The sequence below is a fragment of the Mustela lutreola genome, chromosome 12 (assembly GCF_030435805.1).
Source record: "Mustela lutreola isolate mMusLut2 chromosome 12, mMusLut2.pri, whole genome shotgun sequence".
Taxonomy (NCBI): domain Eukaryota; kingdom Metazoa; phylum Chordata; class Mammalia; order Carnivora; family Mustelidae; genus Mustela; species Mustela lutreola.
This window is the reverse complement of record NC_081301.1, coordinates 31,299,064-31,325,567: the sequence shown is the minus strand read 5'-3', so window position 1 is coordinate 31,325,567 and position 26,504 is coordinate 31,299,064. Positions and strand designations below refer to the sequence as shown.

Below are 26,504 nucleotides of genomic sequence, written 5' to 3'. Positions count from 1 at the left end.
CCAGTGAGCTGGGGGCAGACATCCAGTCTGACAACAGACCCCACCCACCAATGAAAGTCTCCCATGGGACAACACAGTGAGAGCACTCTGCAGGTTGGTGCAACCACAGTTCTGGAAAACAGTTGGTCTAACCCAACTGAAGCCCAAGGTCAACCCAGATGCCCATTAACAACACAGGGACCAAACACCATCCATAACAGGCAAATAAAGCCATTGTAGAAGACTGGACTGAAGGCAAATGCAGCTCAGCCACAATAGTAGGGTGCATATAACACACACACGAGACCCCTGAAGCACCAGGTTCTGGTGAACAGGGGATACTGCACTACAGGCCACCACAGGACCTCTTCACCATAAGGCCACTACTTGCAAAAGCAGGGATGTTGCTGACTTTCCTAACACACAAAACGACACAGAGAGTTAGACAAAATGAAGAGACAGAGGAATATATTCCAAATGAAAGAATAGGATAAAAATCACAACAAGAAAGCTGAAGGAAACAGAGGTAAGAAATATGTCTGATATAGAATTTAAAGTAATGGTCATAACATACTCACTGGACTTGAGAAGAATGGAGGACTTCAGTGAGACAAAGAGAAAGAAAACATAAAAAAGAATCAATCAGAGGTACTTGAGTGGCTCAGTCTGTTAAGCATCTGACTCTTGGTTTTGGTTTAGGTCGTGATCTCAGGGTTGTGAGACCAAGCCCCATGTCAGGCTCCATGTTCAGTGAGGAGTCTACTTGAGATTCTCTCTCTCCCTCTCCTTCTGCCCCTCCCCCCACCCTCATTCTCTCTGTCTCTTAAGAAAAAAAAACAAAAAACAAAAAAAATCAGAGATGAAGAACTCAATAGTGGAAATCAAAAATACAGTAATGGGAATAAGTAATAGACTACTGGAAGCAGAATAATGGATCAGCAACCTGAACAACAGAGTAATAGAAAGCAATCAAGCTGAATTGGAGAAAGAAAAAGATTAATTAAAAAGAGAGAAAGAGAGAATAGATTAAGAGAACTCAGTAACACCATCAAATGTAAAAACATTCACATTATAGGAATCCACAAAGGAGAAGAGAGAGAAAGGGAGACAGAAAATGTATTTGAAGAAATAATAGCTAAAAAATTCCCAAATCTGGGGCAGGAAACAGTATACATGGAAGTATATACAAAACCAAGATAGCAACATTTATATTGGACAAAATGACTTTAAAACAAAGAAGATAAGAAGAGACAAAAGAAGGACACTACATAATCATAAAGGGAACAATCCAACAAGGAGATAAAACAATTGTAAATATGCACCCAACACAGGAGCACCCAAATACATAAAGCACCTATTAACAAACATGAAGGAAGTAACTGACAGAATTACCATAATAGTAAGGACTTTAACACTTGCTTAGATCAATCCATAGTTCATTCAAACAAAAAATCAATAAGGAAACAGTGGCTTTGAATGCTACATTGGACCAGATGGATCTAACAGATAGAGCGAGAACATTCCATCATACAACAGTAGTATACAATTCTTTTCAAGTACACATGGAACATTCTCCAGAATAGATCACATGTTAGGCCAAAAAGCAAGTCTCAACAAACTCAAAAAGACTAAATTCATACCATGCATCTTTTTCAATCACAACATTATGAAGCTAGAAATAAACCACAGGAAAAAAAAATCTGGAAAGAACACAAATACATAGAGGCTGGGGTACCTGGGTGGCTAAGTCAGCTAAGCATTTGCCTTTGGCTCAGGTCATGATCTTAGGGCCCTGGGATCGAGCCCCATGTCAGGCTTCCTGCTCAGTAGGGTCTCTTCTCCCTCTCCCTCTGTCCTTCTCCCTGCTTGTATGCACTGTCTCAAATAAATAAAATCTTTAAAAAAAAAAATACATGGAGATTAAATAACATCCCACTAAACAATGAATGGCTCAAACAAGAAATCAAAGAGGAAATTTTAAAAAAAATGGAGACGAATTAAAATGAAAACTCAAAGGTCCAAAATCCTTGGGATGCAATAAAAGCTGTTCTAGGAGGGAAGTTTATAACAATACAGTCCTACCTCAACAAGCAAGAAAATTTTCAAAGAAACTTACATCTAAATAACCTGAACCTTGTACCTGAAGGAGCCACAACAAGAAAAAACAAAACCCAAAACGAGTAGAAGAAAGAAAATAATACAGATTAGAATAGGAGGGGAAAAAAAGAAACTAAAGAAACAATAGAAGGGGTCAGTGAAAACAGGAGCTGAGTCTTTGAAAAAATCAACAAAATTGATAAACCTTTAGCTAGACTCATCAAAAAAAAAAAGAAGAAGAAGAAGAAGAAATAAAGAAAGAAAGAAAAGAAAAAGAATGGAAGGAAGCAAACAAGCAAGTGGGCTCAAATAAACAAATTCAGAAATGAAAGAGGAGAAATATCAACTGATGCCACAGAAATAAAAAGGATTTTAAGAGAATATCCTGAAAAACTATGTGCCAACAAATTGGACAGCCTAGAAGAAATGGATAAATTCCTAAAAACATATAGCCCTCCAAAACTGAATCCAGAAGAATAGACAATTTGAGCAAACTGATTTCCAGCAGTAACATTGAATTGGTAATCAAAAAATTCCCCAAAAAAGAAAAATTCCTAACAAACAAAAGTCCAAGACCAGATGTTTTCACAGATGAATTTTACCACGACCTATTCTTCTCAAACTATTACAAAAAATAGAAGAGGAAAGAAAATTTCCAAATTCACTTTATGAGGACAACATTACACTGATACCAAAACAAGATAAAGTCACCACTAAAAAAGAGAACTACAGGCCAATATCTCTGATGAACATAGATGCAAAAAATCCTCAACAAAATATTAACAAACTGAATCCAGCAATACACTAAAAAACTCATTCACCATGATCAAGTGGGATTTATTCCTGGGTTGCAAGAGTAGCTCAATATTTGCAAATCAATCAATTTGATACACCACAAGGTGTAGCAACAAGAAAAAGGATAAAAACCATATGATCATTTTAATAGATGCAGAAAAAGCATTTGACAAAGTACAACATCCATTCATGATAAAAACACTCAACAGGAGCACCTGGGTGGCTCAGTGGGTTAAGCCTCTACCTTCAGCTCAGGTCATGATCTCAAGGTCCTGGGATTGAGCCCCGCATCGGGCTCTCTGCTCAGCGGTGAGCCTGCTTCCTCCTCTCTCTGCCTGCCTCGCTGCCTACTTGCGATCTCTCTCTCTGTGTCAAATAAATAAAAATAAAATCTTTAAAAAAAAAAACTCAACAAAGTGGGTTTTGGGAGAACACACCTCAACATAATAAAGGTCATTTATGAAAAACACACAGCTAACATCAACCTCAATGGGGAAAAACTGAGAAGTTTACCCGTAAGATCAGAAAGAAGACAAGGATGTCCATTCTCTACTTGTATTCAACATAGTACTGGAAGTCCTAGCCACAGCAACCAAACAAGAATAAATAAAATGCATCCAAATTGGTAAGGAAGAAGCAAAACTTTCATTATTTGCAGACGACATGATACTATATATAGAAAATCCTAAAGGTGCCACCAAAAAACTACTAGAACTGATAAATAAATTCAGTAAAGCTGCAGGATACAAAACCAATATACAGAAATCTGTTGCATTTCTATACACTAATAATAAAGCACCAGAAAGAATAATTAAGAAAATAATTCCATTTACAATTACACAAAAAATAATAAAATACCTAATAGTAAACTTAACCAAGGAGGTGAAAGGTTTGCACTCTGAAAGCTATAAAACACTGATGAAAGAAACTGAGGATGACGCAAAGAATTGGAAAGATAGTCTATGATCATGGATAGGAAGAACAAGTATTGTTAAAATATCTATAAAACTCAAAGCAACCTACACATTTAATGCAATCCTTATCAAAATACCAATAGCATTTGTCACAGAATTAGAACAAAAAATCTTAAAAATTCTATGGAATCACAAAATACTCCCAACTATCCAAAGCAATCTTGAAAAAGAAGAACAAAACACAATCCTGAATTTCAAGATATACTGAAAAGCTGTAGTAATCAAAACAGTATGTACTATGAAAAAACTAGATACATAGATCAATAAAAGAGAATCAATAAAAGAGAGCACAGAAATAAACTTTTTATTTTATTTTATTTATTTATTTGACAGACAGAGGTCACAAGTAGGCAGAGAGGCAGGCAGAGACAGATAGAGGGGGAAGGAGACTCCCCGCTGAGCAGAGAGCCCAATACAGGGCTCAATGCCAGCACCCCAGGATCATGACCTGAGCTGAAGACAGAGACTTAACCCACTGAGCCACCCAGGCGCCCCTAAACTCTTGATCATATGGTCAAATAATCTATGACAAAGGAAGCAAAAATATACAATGGGAAAAGATCTCTTCAACAAATGTTGTGGAGAAAACTGGACAGCTACATGCAAAAGAATGAAACTGGACCACTTTCTAATACCATGGACAAAAATAAACTCAACTGAACCACTTTCTAATACCATATACAAAAATATATTCAAAATGGGTTAAAGACAGAAATGTGAGACCGGAAACCATAAAAATTTTTACAAGAGAGCACAGGCAGTGATTTCTTTGATATCAGTTGTAGCAACATTTTTCTAGATATGTCTCCAGAGGCAAGGGAAATAAAAGCAAAACCAAACTATTAGGACTACATCAAAATAAAAGCTTCTACAAAAGAAAATAAAGCTTCTGTAGAATAAACAGCAAAGGAAATAATCAACAAAACTAAAGACAACCTATGGAACATGAGAAGATATTTTCAAATGATATATCTGATAAGGTGTTAGTATCCAAAATATATAAAGAACTTATACTACTCAACACCAAAAAGTAATAATAATAATAATAATAATAATAATCCACTTAAAAATGGATAGAAGGCAGGTAACCTAGATGGCTCAATCAGTTAAGCAGCCAATATCATAATCTCCACCAAGGTCTTGATCTCAGGGTCACGAGTCGAAGCCCCAGGTTGAGCTCCACATTGGCCATGGAGCCTACAAAAAAAAAAAAAAAAAAAAAAAGAGGTAGAAAACATGAACAGAAATTTCTCCAGTGAAGAGATCCAGATGGCTAACAGGCACATGAAAAGATGCTCAATATCACTATATCTCTAATTATCAGAAAAAATACAAATCAAAACCACAAATGAGATATCACCTCATAACCGCCAGAACAACTAAAATCAAAAACACAAGAAACAAAAAGGGTGGCGAGGATATAGAGAAAAAAGAACACTCGTGCCCTATTGGTGGGAATGCAAACTGGTACAGCCACTGTTGAACACACTATGGAAGCTCCTCGAACAATTAAAAATAGAATTAACATATGATCCAGTAATTCAACTACTGAGATTTACCCAAAGAATGTGAAAACACTAATTTAGAAAGATATATGCACCTGTATGTTTGTTGCAGCATTATTTACAATAGCCAAAATATGGAAGCAGCCCAAGTGTCCATCAATAAATGAATGGATTAAAAAAAAACATGTGATATAGGGGCACCTGGGTGGCTCTGTTGGTTAAGCATCTGACTTTTGGATTTCAGCTCAGGTCATGCTCTCAGAGTCATGAGATTGAGCCCTATGCCAGGCTCACGCTGGTCATGGAGCCTGCTTAAGATTCTCTCTCCCTCTCCTCCCTCCACGGCCACACTCTCTCTCTCTCTCAAAAAAAAGTGATATATATATACACACACACATATATACACACACATATATAAAAGTGATATATATACATATATGTACATATATATGTACATATATGTATATATATGTGATATAATATAATGTATATGTATGTATATATATATGGATATATATGTGTGTATATATACATATATGTATATATATATACATGGATATATTTATATTACTCAGGCATGAAAAAGAATGAAATCTTGCCAATTGCAACAACATGAATGGACATAGGTGGTATAAAACTAAATGAAATAAGTTAATCAGAGAAAGATGAATACCATATGATTTCACTCATATGTGGAATTTAAGAAACAAAACAAATGAACAAAAATAAAAGGAAACAAACAAACAAAAAACCCAGACTCCTAATTATAGAGAACAAACCAATGGTTACCTAGGGAAAGGTGCATGGGGGTTCAGATGAAATATATAAAGGAGATTAAGAGTTCTCTTACAGTCATGGGCACTGAGTAATGTATAGAATTGTTAAATTGTACACCTGAACTAATATAACACACTAACACAGAGTGTTAATCATACTGGAATTAAAAATTAATTAATTAATTAAAACTATTTTAACCGGGGCGCCTGGGTGGCTCAGTGGGTTAAAGCCTCTGCCTTCAGCTCAGGTCAGATCCCAGGGTCCTGGGATTGAGCCCCGCATCGGGCTCTCTGCTTGGTGGGGAGCCTGCTTCCTCCTCTCTCTCTGCCTGCCTCTCTGCCTACTTGTGATCTCTCTCTGTCAAATAAATAAATAAAATCTTTTAAAAAATAAAAATAAATAAAAATAAATATTTTAACCACCATGTTATATTGCCTTCCCCATCCTTAATCTTAACCATTCATTTTTTTCTCCTTTAGGCATGGCTGAATTGGTGTGCCTGCATCACACCATGATATAACAAATTAAACAACTCTAATTCTAAATATGAGCAGGAGGAACTATGTCTTCCTTGACTTTGTGTCTCCAAAGCCTGACCATTCATTGCCTTATACAACATTCATTATGTGTTCAGTAAATTGCAATGAGATGGGTAGAAATAATGCACATTGCAATAATACAGCAACTCCCTGTGTCTGGGTACACAAAGTTTGTGCTTTAAAAATTGAGGCTTAAAGGACTGTAAGAGGTAAAGGTTAGACTTTTCTACAATGGATGCACTCTTTCTAATGTAAAGATGCAGCTGTAGTAGTAGTACTAATAGTAGTAGTAGTAGCAGAGGAAGGAGGAGGAGGAGGAGGAGGAGGAGGAGGAGGAGGAGGAGGAGGAGAAGGAGAAGGAGAAGAAGAAGAAGAAGAAAAAGAAGAAACACCAGATCAGTGAGTCACAGAAAATCAGTGCCTTGGGCAGAGTTTCAGATTGCAAACAATAAAGCCAACCCTGGCTACTAACTAAGAAAAAATGAATTGATTGAAAGCTACTGGCGAATTCATAGAATCAATACAGAGACTGCAGAACTAGGCTCAAAGTATCAGCAGAAGCCAGGAAAATATAGATAACCAGAACCACACTAAAGCCATATGCTGGGAAGAGCCTGGTTAGGTGCTAAGCCACCACCACTGAAGGTTGGCTGGCACAGCTGGACTGCCCCCACCTGCAGCTTAGGGAACTGTGCTAAAACTGTGGACACAACCACCACTGGATGCCACAGGCACCACCCACCACCACAAGCAATTCTAAACTGACCCTGCTTCTTTATGTAGCTCACCACATTCCAATCCTTCAGCAGGAGACTATTACAACTGAAATTAGCCAGCCTAAATTCAAACTGGAAGGAAGAAAACAAACACTTTTTGGCTCCAACTATGGGGTGGACCCTACTTCTCCCCAAGTCTCAAACAAGATTCCAAAACAGAGGAAGTGAATTTGAATTTGAATATATATATATATATATATATATATATATATATATATATATATTTACTACAAAATTATAACCTAAGAAAATCATCAAGAAGTAGATTAGGACTGCCCTCCTAGCTAAGGGGGTCTCCCAATCTAACATGGGGGACAAACAAAAAACAAGCAAACCAAAATCTAGTAAGGAGTAACTACACCTCCAAGAGAACTATTTCTCAAGTAGAATGCATTCCTGGAAAAGGGAGCATGAACTATACCAGCACTGAAGAGGAACATTACCACAGGGGTCCCATGGAGGGAGGCACATCTCCTACATCACAGACTAGCAATTATGGCTTTGCCCTCTTCAAAGTCCCTGCAGTTATGAAATGTCTGTGGCCATAATCTCCTGCCATCCCTGTTACAGACATTTGCTAATTACTTGCTCCTAGGCTGCAGTGATGTTTCTAATGCCTTTCATAATAATGGTGAAGGTCATATTCACTGAGTGTCCAGAGCAGTGCTAAGGACTTTACATGGACTAAAGTCATCCTATTTTCATGATAACCCTGTGAAGTAGGTACTGTGATTACCCTCATTTTATGGGTGAAGAAAGTGAGGCAGAGAAGTTACTTAACTTACCTAAAGACACACCATACCATGCAGTCTGGCAACAGAACCTGTCCTCTTCGCCGCCTCCATTTTTTTTAATTAAATTAATTTATTTATTTTCAGAAAAACAGTATTCTTTTTTTTTTTACCACACCCAGTGCTCCATGCAATCTGTGCCCTCTATAATACCCACCACCTGGTACCCCAACCTCCCACGCCCCCGCCACTTCAAACCCCTCACTCTCAGAGTCCATAGTCTCTCATGATTTACCTCCCCTTCCAATTTACCCAAACTCCCTTCTCCTCTCTAAGACCCCTTGTCCTCCATGATATTTGTTATGCTCCACAAATAAGTGAAACCATATGATAGTTGACTCTCTCTGCTTGACTTATTTCACTCAGCATAATCTCTTCCAGTCGGGTCCATGTTGCTACAAAAGTTGGGTATTCATCCTTTCTGATGGAGGCATAATACTCCATAGTGTATATGGACTACATCTTCCTTATCCATTCGTCCGTTGAAGGGCATCTTGGTTCTTCGCTGCCTCCATTTTGAGAGAATTTCCAGCAAGCCCTATGGGACTGCTGCTCTACACCATCTATTTCCTTGATCAGATCAACCACTACAGAAAATGAGCATCTTATACATCCAACATAATTCTGACACTTCCACATCCAAACCTGTATCAGTCCCTGTGCATCAAATCTATTTATCAGAATGAGACAGTGGAAACAACATTGGAAAAGGAAAGAACACAGTAGAAAGAACAGCAAACAGGGTGGGGAGTCCCATTCACAGGCTCTAGCTGTGAGTCTTTGAGGGATCTCAATATGCTGCACTCCATCCAAGTTAAAAGAACTGTATTACCATAGTGTTCAGAGGTGTAATAAATGTATGTATAAACTTTGTATATACTATGCATGTACGGTGTATATACTTCTTTGTTTCCATTGCACTCTGTGTTCTGGATGTCTCTGCCCTGACTCTATTCATTTCAGGGCCAGGAAAGCTCAGACTCTTCCCCTTGCCACATGCCCACAATTCCCAGGCAAACGTCAGTTTCTCATTCTTTGCTACCTTCTTTCAGGAAGTGGCCAACCTCAGTTTAAAAAACCAAAAACGGGTACAGCTGGGTGGTTCAGTGGGTTAAAGCCTCTGATTTCATCTCAGATCATGATCCCAGGGTCCTGGGATTGAGCCCCACATCCGGCTCTCTGCTCAGCGGGGAGCCTGCTTCCTCCTCTCTCTCTCTCTCTCTCTCTCTCTCTGCCTTCCTCTCTGCCTACTTGTGATCTCTGTCATATAAATAAATAATCTTTTTAAAAAATTTCATCCATGATCCCTCTCTATGAAGATTACATATTTCAGGCAGAGATCAATCAGGAAAACAGGACCATTCTAAGTATTAAAGGAGAAAGAACTCAATGCAGAAAATTGGTTATACAAGGAACAGTAGATCTCAAATCAAAGAACACCGTGAAGCAGTTCAAGAGCTTCACAACAAGAAGACACTACCAGCCCAAGACTGGAGGGACAAAACAAGGAGGCAGTGATGTGGGTGTCCAGAGTTTAGGGTCATTGGGGAAAGCAGGGACCATGGCAGGCATGTCTAATGAGAATTAGAATCACAAAGACATAGCTACTGCTAAAGATGCAGACCATGGTACAAAAGAGGAGAAATCCTCTGGGCTTTCCTTTTTCTTGCTCTTCTCTGTCCCATGTGTGCCTTCCATGCCTAACCTAGCTATAACCCAGCTAACAGAAGAGCCTGAGAAAAGATCCTGCCCGATCAGCCCCATCATGACACAGAGTAAATCAAGGGAAGGCAAGGAATGGATCTGAGAGCAAACAGACCATGGACATCCCATGCTTCAGTATTAAAAACATATTTGTTAGAGGATCATTCAATCTCTAAAACTAAATGAATTTCCATGTATTAATTAATACATAGTATTTTAATATAAAGATATTCCTCAGGGGGTGCCTGGGTGGAACAGTCAGTTAAGCACCAGACTCTTACTTTCAGATCAGATAATGATCTCAAGATGGTGAGATCAGCCACACATCCCACTTCGTGCTCAGCAGGGAGTCTGCTTGAGATTCTTTCTCTCCCTCTCATTTTGCCCCTCCCCACACCCACCCCATGCTTTTTATCTGTCTCTCAAATAAATAAATAAATCCTTAAAAAATATACTTCTGAGATAATCATCACTATTTCAAATCAGCACTGTATGAGGCAGCCCTAAATAAAGTCTGTCTATATATTATTTGCAATTTATTATGTGGTGGTAACACATTTATGTTTAAACTGGTTTTGTAATGAATTGTATATAATCCACTTAGTAATATATAATCCACTTAGTAATATATAATCAGTTCTCATTAATACATTCGATGCCCTTTTTTTTTTCATTTTGATATTTTTTTTCCAATATCTTAGCATGAAAACTTTCAACCATATAGAAAAGTTGAAAAAAACTCTACACTGAACATCCATACACATACCTACTGGATTTTATAATTAACATTTTGCCATGTTTGCTTTATCACCCATCTACCCATTTTTGCATCCATCTACCCATCTGTCAATCTATCTTGGTTTTGTTTGTTTGTTTGTTTTAAAGTTTTTATGTTAATTCCAGTTAACATACAGTGTTATATTAGTTTCAGGTGTGAAATACACTGATTCAACAATTCCATACATCATCCAGTGCTCATCACAAGAAGTACCCTCCTTAATCCCCATCACCTATTTAACCCACCCTCCCACCTATCTTCCCTCTGTAACCATCAATTTGTTTTCTATAGTTGAGTCTGTTTCTTACTTTCTTTCTTTTTCCCCTTTGCTCAATTGTTTCATTTCTTAACTTTCTTTGTCTTAACTTTCTTTTCTTTTTCTTTGTCTTTCTCTGACTTGCTTATTTCACTTAGCATTATACACTATAGCTCTATCCATGTTATTGCAAATGGCATAATTTTATTCCTTTTTATAGTATATATATGTATATACACACAATGGAATATTATTCAACCACAAATATGTATACAGCCATATACATACATACATACATATTTATTTATTTATATTTATATGCTACTTCTTCTTTATCCATTCGTTAATTGACAGATACTTGGGCTGCTTCCATAATTTGGCTATTGTCAATAATGGTGCTATGTATCCCTTTGAATTAGTGTTCTTATATTTTTTGGGTAAATACCCAGTAGTGTGATTGCTGGATCATAGGGTAGTTCTATTTTTAAATTTTTGAGGTACATCTATACTGTTTTCCACAGTTGCTTCACCAGTTTGCATTTCTACCAACAGTGCACAAGGGTTCCTTTTTCTCCACATCCTCACCAACACCTATTGTTTCTTGCACTGTTGATTTTAGACATTCTGACAGATGTGAGGTGATATCTCATTGTAGTTTTGATTTGCATTTCCCTGATGGTAAGTGATGATGACCATCTTTTCATATGCCTGTTAGCTATCTGGTTGTCTTCTTTGGAGAAATGTCTGTGCATGTCTTCTGCCCATTTTTTAATTGGATTATTTGTTTTTTTGGTATTGAGCAGTATAATTTCTTTATATATTTTGGATAAATTTTTATTGGACATGTCATTTACAAATATATTCTTGCATTTCATAAGTTGCCTTTTAGTTTTGTTGATTTTTTCCTTCTCTGGGAAGAAGCTTCTTATTTTGATAAAGTTCCAATAGTTTATTTTTGCTTTTGTTTCCCTTGCTTCAGGAGACATAGCTAGAAAAAAGTTGCTATGACTGACATCAAAGAAGTTACTGCCTATGTTCTCCTCTAGGATTTGTATGGTTTTCAGGTCTCACATTTGGATCTTTAACACATTTTGAGTTTATTTTTGTGCATGGTGTAAGAAAGTGGTCCAGTTTTTTTGCATGTTGCTGTCCAGTTTTCCCAACACCATGTGTTGAAGAGACTGTCTTCTTCCCATTGGATATTCTTTCCTGCTTTGTTGAAGATTAATTGCTCATATAGTTGTAAGTTTGTTTCTGGATTTTCCATTCTGTTCCATTGATCAATGTGCCTATTTTTGTGCCGGTACCATTCTGTTTTGATAACTACAACTCTGTAGTATATCTTGAAGTCTGGAATTGAGATGTCTCCATCATTGCTTTTCTTTTTCAAGATTGCTTTGGCTAGTTGGGGTATTTTGTGGTTCCATGCAAATTTTAGGATTATTTGTTCTAATTCTGTGACAAATGCTGTTGGTATTTTTTGGGTTTTTTTGTTTTTTTAATTTATTTTTTATTTATTTTCAGCATAACAGTATTCATTATTTTTGCACCACACCCAGTGCTCCATGCAATCCGTGCCCTCTATAATACCCACCACCTGGTACCCCGACCTCCCACCCCCCGCCCCTTCAAAACCCTCAGATTGTTTTTCAGAGTCCATAGTCTCTCATGGTTCACCTCCCCTTCCAATCTCCCACAACTCCCTTCTCCTCTGTATCTCCCCATGTCCTCCATGCTATTTGTTATGCTCCACAAATAAGTGAAACCATATGATAATTGACTCTCTCTGCTTGACTTATTTCACTCAGCATAATCTCTTCCAGTCCCATCCGTGGTGCTACAAAAGTTGGGTATTCGTCCTTTCTGATGGAGGCATAATACTCCATAGTGTATATGGACCACATCTTCCTTATCCATTCATCTGTTGAAGGGCATCTTGGTTCTTTCCACAGTTTGGCGACCGTGGCCATTGCTGCTATAAACATTGGGGTACAGATGGCCCTTCTTTTCACTACATCTGTTCTTTGGGGTAAATACCCAGCAGTGCAATGGCAGGGACATAGGGAAGTTCTATTTTTAATTTCTTGAGGAATCTCCACACTATTCTCCAAAGAGGCTGCACCAACTTGCATTCCCACCAACAGTTTAAGAGGGTTCCCCTTTCTCCACATCCCCTCCAACACATGTTGTTTCCTGTCTTGCTAATTAGAAGTCCTAGCAACAGCAATCAGACAAGAAAGAGAAATAAAAGGTATCCAAATCGGTAATGAAGAAGTCAAACTCTCTCTCTCTGCACATGACATGATACTTTATATGGAAAACCCAAAAGACTCCACCCCCAAACTACTAGAACTCATACAACAATTCAGCAACGTGGCAGGATACAGTCAATGTACAGAAATCAGTGGCTTTCTTATACACTAATAATGAAAATACAGAAAGGGAAATTAGAGAATTGATTCCATTTACTATAGCACCAAGAACCATAAGATACCTGGGAATAAACCTAACCAAAGAGGTAAAGGATCTGTACTCGAGGAACTACAGAACACTCAGGAAAGAAATTGAAGAAGACACAAAAAGATGGAAGACCATTCCATGCTCTTAGATCAGAAGAATAAACATTGTTAAAATGTCTATACTGCCTAGAGCAATCTATACTTTGAATGCCATTCTGATCAAAATTCCCACTAGTATCCTTCAAAGAGCTGGAGCAAATAATTCTAAAATTTGTATGGAATCAGAAGAGACCCCGAATCGCTAAGGAAATGTTGAAAAATAAAACTAAAACTGGGGGCATCACGTTACCTGATTTCAAGCTTTACTACAAAGCTGTGATCACCAAGACAGCATGGTACTGGCATAAAAACAGACACATAGACCAGTGGAACAGAGTAGAGAACCCAGATATGGTCTCAACTCTATGGTCAAATAATCTTCGACAAAACAGGAAAAAATATACAGTGGAAAAAAGACAGTCTCTTCAATAAATGGTGCTGGGAAAACTGAGCAGCTATATGCTGTTGGTATTTTAATAGGAATTGCATTAAATGTGTAGATTGCTTTGGGTTCTATAGACATTTTAACAGTATTTTTTCTTCCTATCCATGATCATAGAATACCTTTCTATTTCTTTGTGTCATCTTCAGTTTCTTTTTTTTTTTTTTTACTTTTTTTTATTTTTTATTTTTTATAAACATATATTTTTATCCCCAGGGGTACAGGTCTGTGAATCACCAGGTTTACACACTTCACAGCACTCACCAAAGCACATACCCTCCCCAATGTCCATAATCCCACCCCTTCTCCCAAACCCCCTCCCCCCAGCAACCCTCAGTTTGTTTTAATCAGTGTTTTAAAGTTTTCACAGTATAGGTCTTCCACCTCTTTGGTTATATTCCTAGGCATCTTATTACTTTTTATGTGATTGTAAATGGGATTGTTTTCTTAACTTCTCTGTCTGGTGCTTCATTATTGGTGTATAGAAATGCAACAGATTTCTGTATATTGATTTTGTATCCTGCGACTTAACTGAATTCATTTATCAGTTCTAGTAGTTTTTTGTGTGTCACCTTTAGGGCTTTCTATATATAGTACCATGTCATCTGCAAATAGTGAAAGTTTTGCTTCTTCCTTACCAATTTGGGTGCCTTTCTTTCTTCTTGTTTGGTTGCTGTGGCTAGGGCTTCCAGTACTATGTTGAATAAAAGTGGTGACAGTGGACATTTTGTCTTGTTTCTGATCTTATGAGAAAACCTCTCAGTTTTTCCCCATTAAGGATGATGTTAGCTATGGATTTTTCATAAATGTCCTTTATTATGTTGAGGTATGCTCCCTCAAAACCTACTTTGTTGAGAGTTTTTATCATGAATGGATGTTGTACTTTGTCAAATGCTTTTTCTGCATCTACTGAAATAATCATATGGTTCTTGTCTTTTCTCTTATTGATGTAATGTATCATGTTGATTGATTTGTGAATATTGAACCACCTTTGCAACCCAGGAATGAATCCCACTGGATCGTGGTCAACTATTTTGATTTGTTAATATTTTGTTGAGAGTTTCTGAATCAGTGTTCATCAGAGATATTAAACTGTAGTTCTTTTTTAGTGGTTTTTTTTAAGATTTTATTTATTTATTTGACAGGGAGAGAGATAGGGACAAGCACAAGCAATGAGGAGTGACAGAGGGAGAGGGAAAAGCAAGCTCCCACCAAGAAGGGAGTCTAATAGGGGCTTAGTCCTAGGACCCTGGAATCATGACCTGAGTTGAAGGCAGACACTTAAGCAACCAGTTACCCAAGCACCACTTTAGTGATATCCATCTCATTTTGGTATCAGGGTAATGCTGGCCTCCTAAAATTAATTTGGAGATTTTCCTCTCTTTCCTATATTTTGGAATAGTTTGTGAAGAATAGGTATTAACTCTTCTTTAAATGTTTGGTAGTATTCACCTATAAAGGCATCCAATCCTAGACTTTTGTTTGTTGGGAGTTTTTTGATTACTGATTCAATTTCTTCCTTTTTAAAATATTTTATTTATTTGAGAGAGAGAGAGAAAGAGAGAGAGAGAGAGAGAGAGCACAAGGAGGGTGAGCAGCAGAGGGAGAGGGAGAAGCATGCTCCTTTCCGAGCAGGACCCCAGGATCTCAACCAGAGCCAAAGGCAGAGGCTTAACTGACTAAGTAACCCACACTCCCCAACTGATTCATCTTCTTTGCTGGTTATCAGTGTGTTCAAGTTTTCTGTTTCTTCCTCTTTCAGTTTTGGTGATTTATATGTTTCTAGGAATTTATCCATTTCTTCTACATTGTCCAATATAGTTTTTCATAATATTCTCTTATAGTTATTTGTATTTCTGTGGTATTGGTTTTATTTCTCCTCTCTTATTTTGCAGTTTTATTTATTTGGGTACTCTTCTTTTTGATAAGTTGGCTAGAGGTGTATCAATTTCTTTTCCTTTCTTTCTTTCTTTTTTTTCCCAAAAAACCAGCTCCTGGTTTCATTCATCTTTTCTATTTTGGGGGGGTGGGCGGGAGTGGGCTTCGGTTTGTTTGTTTGGTTGGTTGGTTGGTTGGTTGGTTTGGTTTGCAGGGGTTTTTTTGTTGTTGTTCTTTTTTGTTTTTGTTTTTTAGTTTTTAGATCATTTATTTCTGGTTTAATATTTATTATTTCCTTGGTTCTTCTGGGTTTAGGTTTTGGTTTTTGTTCATTTTCTAGCTCCTTTAGGTGTAAGGTTATGTTGTTTATTTGGTATTTTTCTTGCTTCTTAAGATAGGCCTATATTGCTATAAACTTCCCTCTTAGAACCATTTTTGCTGCATCCCAAAGGTTTTAGACCATTGTGTTTTCATTTTCATTTGTTTCCATGTACTTTTTTTATTTCTTCATTTATTTACTGGCTGACTCATTCATTGTTTAATAGCATGTTATTTAACTTCTAACGTATTTGTGGTCTTTCCAAATTTTTTCTCATGGTTGACTTCTACTTTCATAATGTTGTCATTAGAAAACATGCATGGTATAAATTCAGTCTTCTTCTTTTTTTTTTTTTAAAGATTTTATTTATTTATTTGAGAGAGAATGAGTGAGAGAGAGCATGAAAGAGGAGAAGGTCAGAGGGAGAAGCAGACTCCCCAAAGAGCTGGGAGCCTGATGCGGGACTTGATCCTGGAAGTCTGGGATCATGACCTGAGCTGAAGGCAGTTGCCCAACCAACTGAGCCACCCAGGTGCCCTAAATTCAGTCTTCTTGAATCTGTTCAGGCTTGTTTTGTGGGCTAATATATTATCTATTCTAGAGAATGTTACATGTGCACTTGAAAAGAATATGTAGTCTGCTGTTTTAGGATTAATGTTCTGAATATCTCTATTAAATTCATCTGGTCTAATGTGTCATTCAAAGCCACTGTTTCCTTGCTGGTTTTCTGTTTTGATGATCTGTCTATTGATGTAAATAGGATATTAAAGTCCCCTACTATTACTGTATTATTACTGGTTAGTTTCTTTCTGCTTATTATTAACTGTTTTATGTGTTTGGGTGCTCCTATTTTGGATGCATAAATATTTACAATTGTTATATCTTCTTGTTGGATTGTCCCCTTTATATAATAGTGTCCTTCTTTGTTTCTTTTTGTAGTCTTTGTTTTAAAGTCTACTTTGTTCAATATAAGTATTGCTAAGTATTGCCACTCCAGCTTTCTTTTGACATCCATTTGCATTGTAACTGTTTTTCTCCATCTCCTCACTTCTACAGGTGTAGAATCTACAGGTGTCTTTAGGTCTAAAATGTTTTAAACTGTTTTCCCCATCTCCTCACTTCAAATCTACAGATGTCTTTAGGTCTAAAATGAGTCTCTTGTAGGCAGTATGTAGATGGGTAAAAAAAAATTTATCCACTCTGTCATCCTGTGTCTTTGATTGGGCTTTTTAGTCCATTTACACTCAAAGTAATTACTGTAGATATGTATTTTTGTCATTTTATTATTTGTTTTGTGTTATTTTTGAAGACTTTTCTCTGATCCTTTCCTGTCTTTCATGGTTTGCTGACTTTCTTTTGTGATATATTTGGATTTCTTTCTCCTTATTCTCTGCATATTTATTAGTGATTTTGATATATGGTTACCATTAGGTTTGTATATAAGCTTTTTTACATATAGTTGTTAACATTAAGTTGATGGTTGTTTAAGTTTGGACCCATTCTTTACTCCTCTCCTCCCCACATTTAGGAATATGTTGTTACATTTTACATCCTTTTATTTTGGGGTTTCCTTGACTGATCTTTTATAGAAATATTCATTTTTACTGCTGTTGTGTTTCCTATCTTCATATTGTCATTTTTTTCTTTCCACTCAAAGAGTCCTCTTTAATATGTTTTATAGGACTGGCTTATTGATCACGAGCTCCTAAAGTTTTTATCTAGAAAACTCTTTATCTTTCCCTCTATTCTGAAAGATAGCCTTGCTGGATAGGGTATTCTTGGCTGCAGATTTTTCCCTTTCAGTGCTTTGAATAGATTATTCCACTCTCTTCTGGCTTGGAAAGTTTCTGCTGAAAAATCTCCTGCTAACCTTATAGGCTTTCCCTTGTAAGTTACTATCTTCTTTTGTCTTGGTGCTTTAAAATGTTTTTCTTTCTTCCCTTTTTTTTTTTTTTTTTTAAATAAGATAGGCTTTAGGCCTAGTGTGGAGCCCAGCATGGGGCTTGAGCTCATAATGCTGAGATCAAGACCTGAGCTGAGGTCAAGAGTTGGATGCCAAACAAATGAGCATTCAAGTGCCTCTAAAAAAAATTTTTATCACTATATTTTGCCATTTTAATTAGAATATGTCTTGGTGAGGATCTGCTTTCTTTGACTCCAGTGGGAGTTTTCTGTGCCTCCTAGATCTGGATTCTTCCTTCCTTCCCCAGACTGGGGAAGTTCTCAGCTATTATTTCTTCAAATAAATCTTCCGTCCCATTTTCTTTCTCTTCTTCTGAGATTCCTACAATACAAATGTTACTACATTTGATGAAGTCACTGAGTTCCCTAAGTCTATTCATTTTTTTTTTCAAAGATTCATTTATTTGACAGACAGAGATCACAAGTAGGCAGAGAGGTAGGCAGAGAGAGAGGAGGAAGCAGGATCCCCACTAAGCAGAGAGCCCAATGTTGGGCTCAATCCCAGGACCCTGAGATTATGACCTGAGCCAAAGGCAGAGGCTTTAACCCACTGAGCCACCCAGGTGCCCCCCTAAGTCTATTCTTATTTTTATTTATTCTTTTTTTCTCTCTTTTGTTCAGCTTGATTACTTCCCTTTACTCTGTCTTCTAGGTCACTCAGTTCCTCCTCTGGTTCTTCCATTCTGCTGTTCATTCCATCAAGCATTTTTCTCATTTTGCTTATTGTACACTTTTTCTCTGCTATATTATTCCTACCTCCAGGTTTAAGCCCTGCTGGCTGCCAGAAGTCACAAAATTTGGCCTCTCTCACCTGCCAAGTAATTGCTATGAGGAATCATTTTCCCTTTGTGCTCCCCTATGCATTAGTCTGTCTCTCATCCTTCTCCATAACCATGGCTCCCTTCTGTAGCAGCCATGATCTGTTTCCCTCCCAAACTGTATCTCCACACTTCCTACTTTATTCAATGTGGCCTCTTCTCTACCTTTCGTTGTGGAGTTTGTTCTGCCAGTTTTCAGGTCAGTTTTCAGCATGAAATGCAAAAATATTGTGATAGTTGATGAATCTGACAAATGTGTACCTGTGAATCATGACCCCTATAAGTTATAGAATATTACTACTACTATGATTATAGAATATTACTATTAACCCAAGTTCCCTTTGTTCTTTCCCTGTCAATCCTAGCCCAACCCCCCCCCTAGAGGCAAACACAGTTTTGATTTTTTTTTTTTTCAGTATAAATTACTTTTGTTTATTTTGGAACTTAATATAAATGAAATCACAAAATATTTGCACTTTTGAATGCTTCTTTCACTTATTATAGATTTTTTTTGGTGTGGGGGGGTTAGGTTTTTTTTTCTCATGTCATTGTGTATACGAATAGTTTGTCATTTTTACTGCCCAGTAGTATTCATTTTTTAATATACCATAGTATGTTTATCCATTCTCTTATGGATGACTTCTTCATTGCTTCCAGTTTTTTTAATGCTGTACATTATTCTTGTACAAGTGTTTTTGTGCTGATATGTTTTTATTTTTCTTGGGTAAACAACCAAAAGTAGAGTTGCTGGGTCATATAAAGAAGTTGTATGCTTAGCCATTTAAGAAATTTTCAAACTGTTTTCCAAAGTAGTGAAACCATTTTACACACCCACCTACCAACAATAAATGAGTGTTCTGGTTGTTCCACATCCTCTCCAACATTTGGTGATAACAGACTTTTAAACATTACCCATTCTAGTGGATATTAAACATTAGTTCATTGGGGTTTTAAATTACATTTCCCTGATGACTAATGATGTTGAGCACATTTTCATGTCTTTATAATTTATTGGCCACTGGTACATTTTTCTTCATGAAGTATCTGTTCAAATATTTTGCTCATTTTTATTAGCTTGTTTTTATTTTTATTATTATTATGTCTTTTGTAAAATCCAAGTTAAATAAACTCTTTTAATCCCACAAAGTAGATACATGAACCATGCTGTGCTAAGTCACATTCTTGGTCATCATATTAGTATAAAAACTTTAATTTTCCTTTAAAAAGCTAAAACCTAATTTTTTACCAAATTCTTTTTAAAACAGACAAATTAAAACCTCCTCCTCCTCATATTGAGTCTGTATGTATATACAGTAGGTACATACAAGTGTCAAACTCCTAGATAAATGTTAAACTCCTTGGTCTATGTACACATTTCTGTAAAATGATATACCACTTCTCCATTTCTAAATCAGTGCTTATAACTTTTATTTTCTATGTCTCTTTTTCTATGTTTTCTAGGGTTTTTTTCCTAGATCTTTGCATAGTTTTCCGGACAAGGTATTTGCCTCCTGTTTTCTAGAGAACAAATCGTGACCAACCTTAGATGTGAATCAGTCCTTCCAGACTACTCTTCCAGTTATTCTTAAATCATATTACTTATTCTGTTTGATTTCCTAATGATGTTGCTCATTTTGAATACTCCGTACATACTCAGAAAACTGTTATGTATGTCATCTAGTATCTTAAGGACATTAATTAAAGGATATTAACAAAATGAATCAAACACATTATATAAAGAAAGAGATAAGAAAATTGGAATGGCTGGAATTCTCTAGGTTGCAGGGTAACAGAAACCCAGCTTGAATTAGATTAGGCAAAAGAGGAAATGTATTGGTTTGGGTGTTACAAGAAGAGAAGGACTACAGATGGACCTCAAAACAGACTTGAATATAAGCAACTTTGGAACCAGAAACAGAAACCTCAGTCCCAACAGGACTTTTTGTCTCTTCATTGTTTTTCTCTGCAAGTTTATTTTTTTCTTTTAAACCAACTTCAATTATATGATGAGGAAATTGGCTGCCAACAGCTACCATACTTCATCTCAGCTTTACCACCAGAGAACAGACCATACTTTCTCTGGCCCCTAGTTCAAAACTCCAAATGATGAGTTCTGACCACTTTTCAGCCATCAACTGTGGCCAGGTTCAAAGTATGTCAAAGGAACATGGAAGTTCACATCCAAATCAACTGTCCAGGGGGCAATAAGGAATATTTTCCCCAAAAAGGTGAATAATGTTCCCAGAAGAAGAGTCAAAACTGTGGACAAACAAAATAATAGAGATTCACTATAAATAGCATAACTGGAGACCCAGAAGGACTTATTCAGTAAAGGAAGAGGAAGATTCTGAAAGGAAGAGAAAGTTTAAAGGAATCATTTAATGTGGGATGATGAGAGCAAAAGTCTATTTGTGTGGGAGCATCTGGGTGGTGCAGTTGGTTGAGCATCTGACTTTTGGTTTTGGCTCAGGTCCTGATCTCAGGATCCTGATATGGGAGGCTCCAAGCTCAGTATTGAGTCTGTTTGAGATTCTCTCTTCCTCTCCCTCTGCCTCTCCCCCAACTCACATGCTCTCTCTCTCTCTCTCTCAAATAAATGAGTAAATCTTTTTTTAAAAAAGTCTGTGTGGAGACAGATTTCTTTCCAGTGCCTTTTCCAGATACAATCTTTTATTTTTTTTTTTCAGATACAATCTTTTATATGGACATGTAATACTAGGCCTAAAATATCTGAGCTCCTCACTTCCTATATCTCACAAAACACTCAATGTAAAAACAAACAAACAAACAAACAAAAACACCTGATGTAGTACAGATGAAATCCTAACCCACTTAATACAACCAACCCCAGTCTATTTGTGTGCTGTTCCTTCCCAACTAATATGCCAAAATACTACACTAGATTTTGTCCTGTCCTATAGGTTCCATCTCCTACTTTCTGATAAGATTATAAGTAAGCAAAAAGGTGGAAATTAGTCACACCTTAAGACTCACTATTTGCTTAAAATGAAAATAAATGTCTTTAAGGCGGGTGCATTTATTCTTCAACAACACCATTATATCACAAATCATCTAGAGGGAAAATGCAGAAACAGTTGAATAAAACAAGAATTAGGTTGCATTTGGTTAAAGCTTAGTGATTTATCCCACTTTATAAAGCTAGACTAAATATCCAAAATAAAGCGTTTTTTTTCTTTTCCATTTTATGTTACGAATATTTATCTAAAACAAATGTACTCATGTGATGAATCCAAAAATCTTTTATTTTAACCTTATTTCTCTGTATTGCACATCCTCAGCAAATGATTGTTGAATAAGTAATACAGGACCATGGAAACAGAAACAGAGAAACTTAACTCTTCCTTTAGGGAAGCAGTCAATAAAAGCTTCATGAGTTCACTAAGAGAAGAGGCAGATAAAGGAAGAACACAGGCAAAAACAGACGTCTGCACAAGCATGAGGAGCCAATTAGTTCACTATACTAAGGAGGAAGACTAAAATCAGGAGAACAGGGAGAGAGGTACAGTAAGAAAAGTTGGCAGAGGTCAAATCATAAAGGGCTTTATAAGCCATGCTAACAAATTAACTCTTCATTCAGTAAATGATGGGAAGCCCCTGGAGATTTTTAAGCTGGAGTAAGTGAGGAAGAAGAAAAAAATATAATCGTATTTTCAGTTTTCACATTTTATAAAAATCATGCTGAAAGCATTAAGGAGATAAATTAAAGAGTTCTAGGCCAGCAGCTAAGAAGAGCAATTAGAGCTAAGTATTATAACAATTCATGGGGTAAATGATGAAAGGTCTAAATTGAGAGATTCCAAAAGTACTTCATCAGAAGAAATAATAGGATTTGAATGTTAGAAATAGAAGAGAGGGCAGAGAATAGAAATACTATCAAATCCCCAACTTATATGTTGGTGTCACAATCCAAGATCAAGAATATGGAAGAGAAAACTTGTAAGAAGGCAGCAATGACCTCAGTTTAAGACAAAGTATGCTACATGTGGTAGATTCAGGAGAAGGTGCCTGGGAGGCAGTTAAAATTATGTCTATCATGTGGAACAGAGGTCTGAACCAGAAAAAGACTTGGAACCATGAGCAGAAAGGTGGTAATCCAAGCCCTACAATTGGAGATGATCTAGTGGAGCATGCAGAATAAAAATAAAATAAAATTAATTAATTTTAAAAAAGAGGAGGTCCTACGACAGAGGCCTGGGTGTATCCAATTTATTTTTACTTAGGTCTGTTTTTCAATTTTATAACATATAATAAAAGTAAATAAATAAAAATAAAAACTATAAGAAAAATTGCATACTAGTTGAAAATAAAGAGATAATTTGTTACATGAAAAATACAAATAGCTATATATATACACATACACATGTGTGTATACATATACAATAGAAAGTGTGGTTGAGGGGCGCCTGGGCGGCTCAGTGGGTTGGGCCGCTGCCTTCGGCTCAGGTCATGATCTCAGGGTCCTGGGATCGAGTCCCGCATCGGGCTCTCTGATCAGCAGGGAGCCTGCTTCCTTCTCTCTCTCTCTCTGCCTGCCTCTCAGTGGACTTGTAATTTCTCTCTGTCAAATAAATAAATAAAATCTTTAAAAAAAAAAAAAAAAAAAAAAGAAAGTGTGGTTGATTCACTTGGAGAGGAATGACAACATTTGACAGAGTAACCCCCTCAAAAGACCTTGAGTGGAAACCCTCCGCTAGCAACTCGAGTGGGTAGTGAGTATGGGAAGAGACAAGTGGCATAACCCACATAGATATTCTCCTTAAATGTCAAGTGTTGCCTGAGTACTTCTATACCAGTGGCTTTGATAACTATAGAGTATCCTAAAGGCCCTTCTGAATAGCCTGCACTTTGCCCAGGTCATGAAAGACATCCATGATGTGAGAGATGCAGTGAGTTGAGGGGAAGGAGCAGAGCCACCAACAATTGCTGGTATACAGCTGAATGCCATATGAAAGCAGCAAGAAAGATGGACCCTAGAACTTCCTGTGGATGAGTAGCAATAGCTTGAATAACAATGTGGAATTCTTTATATAGTTGTAACACCTGGGAATGGATGTAAAGCCAACCTCTTTGCAGCCATATTTCTTCAACCTGACAAATCCCTGAAGAGAAAAATGAGTCTCACCATTGGGCTCTCGAAACACATGTTTTAGAGTTGACCTAGAGATACTTAAGGAGACCTGTAAAACCTATCCAAACCAGTAGTAAGTCATAGAAGTATGTCATGTCACCCTAGAAAACCATGATTTCTCAGTCCCTAGTATTCATTAAGATGTTGTTCAACAGATGTTGGAAAATAGCCAAGGAGTGCAGATACCAGTCTTAAAATATATTCAGACTTATCAAAAGATGTCTGGAAGGGTACTCCCAGGTAGTTCAGTCAGTTAAGCATCTGACTCTTCATTTCGGCTCAGGTCATGATCTGAGTGTTATGAGATAGGGCCTTTCATTGAGCTCCTTGCTGGGCATGGAGCCTGCTTAAGATTCTCTCTCTCCCTCTGCCCCTCCCCCTCTCTCTTCCTCCATTAAAAAAAAAAAATCTGAAGAATAGTGTTTGCTTGCCACTTTTCCAAGAACAAAGTTGTAAGTGTCCATAAGTCAAAATCCATAAAGATCTCAGCCTATGTTCAGGAAGATCACCGGTAATGATGATGATAGACATCATTTATTGAGTACCTAGCATGTGCCAGGCCTATGGTAAGGACTGTACATGTATTAGTTCATTTATTCCCACAACAGCCCTGTGGTAGATAAACACTTATAGCAACTTCTACAAGGTCACATAGTTTAAAAGTAGTACAGCCAGAAGTCAAACACAGATATTATTTGTTCCATTGACTATGCTCTTTATGCCACACTGCCTCCTCTACTGAGAGCTTGGTATGGATTATATATGATGAGCCTACTAAAGTCACAGTTGTCTTGCTAGAAAAGGTAAATGCCATTTTTTGCCATTTCCTGTAGACCCTACAGGAAATGTGGAAAACTGATCCATCCTCTACCATAAGTTTTGTTGTACTTGAAAAGAACTTGAACCTTTGGTTCTGTAGCAGCAGAAAACACCAGGTTCCAGCTCCATAATACACCATCCTGGTGATGGGCCCAGAACACTGGGGCCAGGGTAGCTCTTCTGCCTTCCCATTTGAGAATTCTTATCTATACATGGTAGAATTATTCAGAATTCCTGGAAGAGGTACCAAATAGGATAGCAAATAGACAGGTATCAAGAAAATATTGGTGGGAGAAATTTGAAGTGAACTAAAAAGTGTCTAGAAAAGATGTAGAGGAAAGTTGAAATAGTTTGAACATCCAGTGAAAAGTAGTCCCCGGCACTTTTGATTCACTCTTTAGACACAACTGGGGGAGAGGGACATTCTCTTTAGAATGTCATCTTGCAAGTAAGGACATCTATGGATAATTCCAAGCTTTTCAGTTAGATAGAGAGCCTGGCCTGCCAAGACAAGGCTTATCCACAGAACTGCCAAGACTTCATTGCGGAAGCTGGATTCTTTAGCTAGAAATACCTCTGAAATGCAGAACACCCTTTCCTAAACTGAGACCTAAAAGGTAGTAAGGGTCAGAGGCTAGCTGTCCCCTTGTGGAGTTAAAAGTATGGACTCGCAGCATCAGTGAACACATATATACACACACGAACACACACCTGTGTACACACACATCCCAGAAGAGACAGGTATAGCACTAGCATTGCCTATAACCAGAGGACAAGTTCTACCAATTCAGAAAAGTGATAAAAGCTTCAATACCATTTCAGTGTGAAGGGCTCTCCTGAGGCCTCCTTGGAATTCAGCCAAGAAAACTGAGTCATGCCATTCCATCTCCTGGGCAAGAGGCCAGAATGATCACTGACCCTCACCTCACGCTGAAGCCTATGGACATCACTGATGGCATTCCCATCTGCTGTCACAGCAGGATAAAGAATAACCAACAATTACAATGAGCTTTGAAAACACAAAATATCTAATAAAATGTTCATCTTCCTTCTGGAATCAATTTCTATTTCATTTCAACAACCAAAAGAAGAAAAATATCTAGAGAATTTTCTAACCAGAAGTAACATAATATTCTGCTATTGCAGTGGCAATTCTGTCTGTTCAGTCCATGACTGCAAAAATTGCATGTGAAAATAACACAGAAGGGCTGTGATCATTTTATTTGGCCCCTAAAGGTCACTACTGAAGTTCAATATAAAGTACATAAGAATAAGAATATTATTTCACTACTATTTCTAAGAGAATTCAACTTTTCTTGGAGCTCTGCTGAAAAATGAATCCTCAGAAATGTGAAGATTTGTCTTTAAAATGATTATAGAAACTTAAGGGACTAAGTCTTGAGACCTGGAAATAAATTAAATATTTCTTAAAACATTTTAAATAATGTTCTCATTACATTTCTAGAAATGATTGATTACTTCTGAATGCATAATAATTTTTCAGACTATCTTCCACAACTATAGCTTTCACACTGAAAATTGGACTTACATTATAGAACGAGCACAACAGAGTTTCTTTTAGATAAGT

At 37.1% G+C, this 26,504-nt stretch overlaps 1 long non-coding RNA gene across 4 annotated transcripts in view; it reads right to left on the bottom strand.

The window, feature by feature from the left end:
• Positions 1–26,504, bottom strand: part of LOC131812696 (uncharacterized) — a 362,864-nt gene that overhangs the window by 280,748 nt on the left and 55,612 nt on the right. Inside the window, exon 1 of one of the 4 annotated variants that reach the window (XR_009346441.1) lies at positions 558–591. The exons of the other annotated variants lie outside the window; for them this stretch is intronic. This is a non-coding gene — a long non-coding RNA (uncharacterized LOC131812696). Of the gene's footprint in view, positions 1–557; positions 592–26,504 lie in introns of those variants that run through there. 4 annotated transcript variants of the gene reach the window in all.